The 6,000-nt window shown below is 32.1% G+C and overlaps 1 protein-coding gene across 2 annotated transcripts in view; it reads right to left on the bottom strand.

Moving 5' to 3' along the window:
* LOC145285928 (uncharacterized) overlaps positions 1–2,285 on the bottom strand; it is a 41,684-nt gene extending 39,399 nt beyond the window's left edge. The window contains exon 1 of one of the 2 annotated variants that reach the window (XM_080134430.1): positions 1,883–2,285. The gene's annotated coding sequence lies outside the window, so the exon portion shown is untranslated. The remainder of the gene's footprint in view (positions 1–1,882) is intronic. The other variant, XM_080134429.1, reaches the window with a different exon arrangement.
* Between the last annotated feature and the right edge of the window lie 3,715 nt (positions 2,286–6,000).

The raw sequence follows: 6,000 nt of genomic DNA, 5'->3' as shown, positions 1-6,000 counted from the left end.
CTGTGTGGTTCGTTAAAAATATCTATTTGTTTTACAATGTAAATATGAAAATCCGATAGCAAAAAACAAAAAAAAAAACAAAACAAAAAAAAAAACACGTTACTTTCATTAATCATTATAGCGCCAATGCTCATCCATAGAAATTGACATAAAAAATAGTAAACACGAAATGATGACGTTGCTGCTATTGTGTAAAACGCTGATGTTGTTGGAGGTGCCTAACGTACTTAATTGTCATACCCAAAATAACAATTTATCTAAAAATTACGAAAAATCATCGAGTAGAAATTATTTCTAGTTAAAAGTAATTTTTACGGAAAATTGAGTAAAATCACATTTTTCTAAGACGTTAAAAAGTAGGCAGTAGGAGGCTATACGCAGGGAACGTAACTCCGAAAGGAATATTTTAGATTAGTTGTGTCATGGCTGCAAAATTTGTTGTTCATAGTGATATACTTTTTTTTTGGCAATCGTGAAGAAAGAGAGAGCCTGTTTCCTCGGTTTGACTATAGGTGGCGTTACTGTCTGTCCACCCCGTTACGGAAGCACAAAATGTATATAATGCTACCCTTGAAATGAAAATAAATGTTTTTGTTATATTTTAATTTTAAACATGTTTTTTTTTTTTTTTGCAAACAGTTTTAAGTTTTATTTTTTTTCAAACATTTACGTTTTTTTTTGTTTTTGCAAACATATATAAGTTTTATTTTTCCAAACATTTACGTTTGTTTTTGCTATATTTTTCTTTTAAACATACAACCGTTTTTCGGCGAGTATTTTTTACGCTCTTATGATTAAAAAAAAATCAACGTTTTTTTTTTTTAAATCTTTTTTATGAGCCCCTCCCTTTTTTTTTTTTTTTTTTTTTTTTTTTTTAATTTTCTGCACTTATTTTACCTTTTCCGCGAGTATTTATATATATATTTGAAAAAGGATATTGTAAAACCTGAATCTTACTTGAAACTACTATTAAGAAATAGCGCGGTACCGGTACAATAAGTGCATAAGCAAACTTTTCAAAAAGAAAAATATTTAAAAATATTTAGTTTATGCTTGCAAAAAAACAACAAAAAAAAAAGCGTAAATGTTTGAAAATAAACAAGCAACAAAACGTAAATGTTTGGAAAAATAAAACTTAAATATGTTTGCAAAAACAACAACAAAAAAAACGTAAATATGTTTGAAAAAATAAAACTTAAATATGTTTGCAAAAAAAAAAAAAAAAAAAAAAAAAAAACACGTTTAAAATTAAAATATAACAAAAACATTTATTTTTATTTCAAGAGTGGCATTGAAAACATTTTGTGCTTCCGTAACTGGGTGGACAGACAGTAACGCCACCTATAGTCAAACGGAGGAAACAGGCTCTCTCTTTCTTCACGATTACCTTTTTTTTTTTTTAGGAAAAATACAATAGCAGTTGTTTTGTTCGACTTGATAAATTTCCCTAATTTTTGGATATGTTACTATTTTCGACTTGACAATTACATACGTAATACTGTTTTTGCTTAAAATGATTTATTTTAAACATCGATTTGTCGACTATATCTTGACAAGCAGCTAGTTTTATAACAACTTGGTTAAATTAATAATTTTATGACTTAACGATATGCAGTAATAATTAAATTTACTTTAAAAAAATCCCATGTAAAAAAAAAGTAAAATTAGAGTTTTAAAAATAAATAAATAAAAATAAAACGTATATCCCCCCCCCCAAAAAAAAAACTCCCGGGCAATGCTGGTTTGCTGGTCTGTAAAGCTAATTTATAAGTAAACATTTTGAATAATGAATGGATTTGATCGCATTCGTTCATTTCCCCTGAAGTGAGAGAGATTCGACTTATTAATTTCTTCAGTTTTAAAATGAAATCATTATTTCTACCTGTGTTGGTTCTTACTTTTGTCAAAGTTTTCCGGGAGGGGAAAAAACTGGAATCAAATTACGTAATTCATCGTCACATGTTTTGTTTTGCTTGTTAAATAATTAAGCAAAGTTCGAAAATCACAGATTAGGAAAGACATTTTTACTGCGCCCTTTTCTTTCTTTTCTTTCTTTTCTTTTTTTTTTTTTAAATGTCCGTAAAATTGTTTATGCAATGTTGCCAAGGCAACGAACAAAGTTTACTTTGCTTCGGCGAATTTATTTATAAATTAAAGAAAACCGGGAAAAATATCTATTATTACTAAAATGTTTTAATTGGATCAGTTTTAGTTCTTTTTCCTTTGTTTTCATTTCGTTTTCAACCATTGTGATTACGTTTTATTCCGATCATTACTCATTGTAATCACGCCCCCCCCCCTGTAATAAATAACGACATATATTACGAAGGTCGTCGTGCTATCCCCTTCCCTCTTCCCTCTCTCGATCAGAAAATAAAAAGACATTTTTGGTGGACCTCTACAATGCATCCCTTGACCTTTTAGCCAAGATTGTTATCCTTTTTGTATTTTTTGATATAAATAAAATATGTTTTAAAATTGGGTGTAAGTAGGAACACCGCCCCCCCCCACACACACATAAATACAAATTTAAAAGGGTAACCATGATAAAAGATGCTGGCCGAGAGAAAAAAATCTTTTAAAATTTACAATAGAGATGAGTATGAGATGGATCAACCAACCTCATCATCCGTTCTTTTTGAGTTGGCCTTGTGCCTAAGTTTTTTTAATTCATTTTCCCAATTCTATTTTTTTCTGTATATAAAAAATTTAATATCTCAAAGTGTAGTATCTGTTTTTCAGATGCTGCAGTGCTGCAGTGCTGCACTTCCATTTCTTGTTCTCTTTCGGTGGAGGATCAGTCCTTCACGACTGAGACAATTTTTTTATTTTTGTACCGTTTCTCCATGTTAAAAAAAACGACCCTGGTGTCTAACTCTGTCCCGTGGGGAGGCATTGTAAATAGGTACAATCCACCCCTTCTAGAATTTTTTCTTTCAGCCTTAAAAAAAAAAAAAAAAAATTCTGCTTCTTTACAAAGCCAAATCTTTCAGAAAAAAATGCCAAATTGATAATTGTAGACAAATTGTCACAAACAAAAAAGCCAAATTTGACCATGCTACTTACGTGTCATGCCGAAATTAGTATAGATTCCCAAAGATGGTGAAAAATGGTTCAGTAGAAAAATAATTATAATTAAAAACAGAATTTACAACAAACAGAAGAAAATAAGAAATTTATTTAAATAACGTTTTTTTTCTTGTAGAATTAATTAATTAGAATAAAATTTAAGGTATTTTTCTTACATTAACTACAACTCACTGTTCACATTCGAAATGCCGACTTTTATAGGCTTTCGAGTACCTATTTACTATGCTTCCCCACGGGACAGAGTTAGACACCAGGGTCGTTTTTTAACGTGGAGAAAAGGTACAAAAATAAAAATTGTCTCAATCGTGAAGGATTTCTCCTCCACTGAAAGAGAACGAGAAATGGAAGTGCAACAGTCACTCAGTTAAATTTGCAGTTGATAAGTAGTCCCTGGCAGTCTTTTTTTTCACAACCAAGCAGTTAGTAATGCGCATGCATGTAAAAAAATTAACAATTTCTCCCCATGTTAAGAACGTTTTTTGGAATTAACACCCCAACCTCCCCATGTTAAAAACGGCTTTCGGAATAAATACCCCCAACCTCTTCATGTCAAGAACGGCTTTCGGAATAAACACCCCGTTTTTTAGGGGTGGTGGTGAAAAATTTTGTTTTGTCGTCTGCTTAAGTTGCATACATGTGCATTACTAACTGCTCGGTTGTGAAAACAAAATGGCTGCCAGGGATTACATTAGATTACATTGGATATCATGTTTTCATCTCTGGTGAATGACTTATAAGCCTCATTCGTTGTCAGCATATCTGAAAACGGGTTTGTATTACTGTACACATAGATTCGAAAAAGTTGTCAAAAAACAAATATATAACAAATAAATATTATCAAAGGCAAGATAAGTTACTTTTCTACCAAACTGGATACATTTTTTTGTTTTTATTCAATGTAACATGTTTATTCAGCTCGAAAAACATGCAGTGTTTACCGATGTATTGGAAAATTCAAAATGGCGCCCGACACTCTCTTTAACATGGTAAGTTTGAGAAAAGGTGTTATAAATAATAAACTAGATAAAATACTATTTAAAAAACACCGAGTATATGTCAACTTATGTCACGGTAACATATAATTAGCGAATTTGTAACAGTATTTTGTCTAGTTTACTTTTTAAACTTCAACGTAAATTTTATTGAAGCAAAAAGATCCAAGTTGCAAAAGATGCGTCATCTTTTTTTTTTTTTTTTTTTTTTACAAAGGCATCACCACATTATCAAGGCCCAGAGGCCACTCAAGGATAAGGGTTAAAGAGTGTACAGTAGAAATTGTTCAATATAGTAATCATTAGTAATGAAAATTTGGTAAATTTAATAACTTATATGGAACGGCTCATCAAGAACTTATTTACTTTAGACTTGAACACAACCATATTGTAGTCAGCCGGAAAGCAGGAAAACGGAAGACAATTCCACAGGCGTGCAGTTCTAAGAAAGAAGCTTTGTTCATGGAATCTACGTTTAGGTTTAGGCACAGATAAAGAGTGGGGGAAATTATTGATAGTGTTTACAGCTAGACGAGTGTTTCTTGTGAAAGTTTGGCGAGGGGGGACCATAGATTGAAGCTCAGTTGAACACTTTCCATGAAAATAACGATACATCAGAGACAAACTCGCAACATCTCTTCTGTGAGATAGAGGCTGCAAGGAGGAGGTAACACCCCAAAGAGGTAATAATTCATCTTCGAGAAAAGCTGGGTACAAAACTCTGCTAACAAAGAATGCTGCAACAGGTTGAATAGTTGAGTGATATCTTCCAAGACGGATCTACTACAAGTTCGGTAGCCTCAAGGAGTCTACTGTAGATAACTGTCCAAATGGCGGACAAATTACAAGTCAAACTGTAGACCTTAATTTCGTCTCTGACAGACGTTATATAGTAATGATGAAAGTCAATTTATTCACAGAACACAACAGCATGCGATAATATAATAATTCGCCCAACATCAGGGCAAATGATAATGACATTTTGCTCCACATTAAAGCATTAAAATGTCTCAATGAGACAAAGTGATTTTGAGGCTACAAGCCTTGAGTGAGAATTCGAGCATCCATTTCAACCTGTGTCTATGTCGAATTCGGAGATCTGAAAAGATAAATTTGGCGCCAAGAATACCCTCGGCAATTAGTAATAACGAGCAATCTGAATGGTTTAAACAAAATCGCGGGCGGATAAATCGACCAATGAGAAGCCTGCTTATTTCTGCAGAAGTTCTCACAAATGTTAATTTATTTAAATAACAATGATTGTTTGATTTTTTAAAAATAAAATTAAACATGTTCGTGCAGATGCCAATAGATTTTGTGATGTCATGGTGCACTTATGCCGTATCTCTACGATGGCCATTTCTTTAGTGGTAAACAGGTAAAATAAATCAGACACCGTCTAGTGGCGAAACAAGTAGAACTACTGGTCTATGCTAAAAATAGCAACATCCACTTTTCTTATTTCAAACTGAAGAGAAAGAAACCTAAATCCAACCCTTTCTCCAAGGAACAAGGAAGAGATTTTGATTCTGGGCTGAATTAAACATAAACACGATAAATTAACAGAAATATGGGGTTGTTTTACTATATACATAGATTCAAACAAGTACTCAAAAAGCAAATATGTAGCATCTAAATGTTTTCAAAGGCAAGAGAAGTTACTTTTCTACCTAATTGGATAATTTTTAGTGTTTTTATTTAATGTAAAATGTTTATTCGGTTCGAAAAAGATACAGTGTTTATCAATGTATTTGAAAAAAATAAATGCCGGCGGACTCAATGTTGAACCTGTTAAGTTTGGGAAAATGTGTTAAAACTAAAAAACTATACAAAATACTGTTAGAAACACACCGAATATATGTCAGCCTATGTCATGGTAACACATGTTGAGTGAGTGGAATAAGTAACCAACCGTTGA

This window comes from Euprymna scolopes, chromosome 10 (genome assembly GCF_053919585.1).
Source record: "Euprymna scolopes isolate OS-2025 chromosome 10, ASM5391958v1, whole genome shotgun sequence".
In the NCBI taxonomy this organism is placed as follows: domain Eukaryota; kingdom Metazoa; phylum Mollusca; class Cephalopoda; order Sepiida; family Sepiolidae; genus Euprymna; species Euprymna scolopes.
Note: the sequence above shows the minus strand (reverse complement) of the source record. Positions and strands in the feature narration are given on the sequence as shown.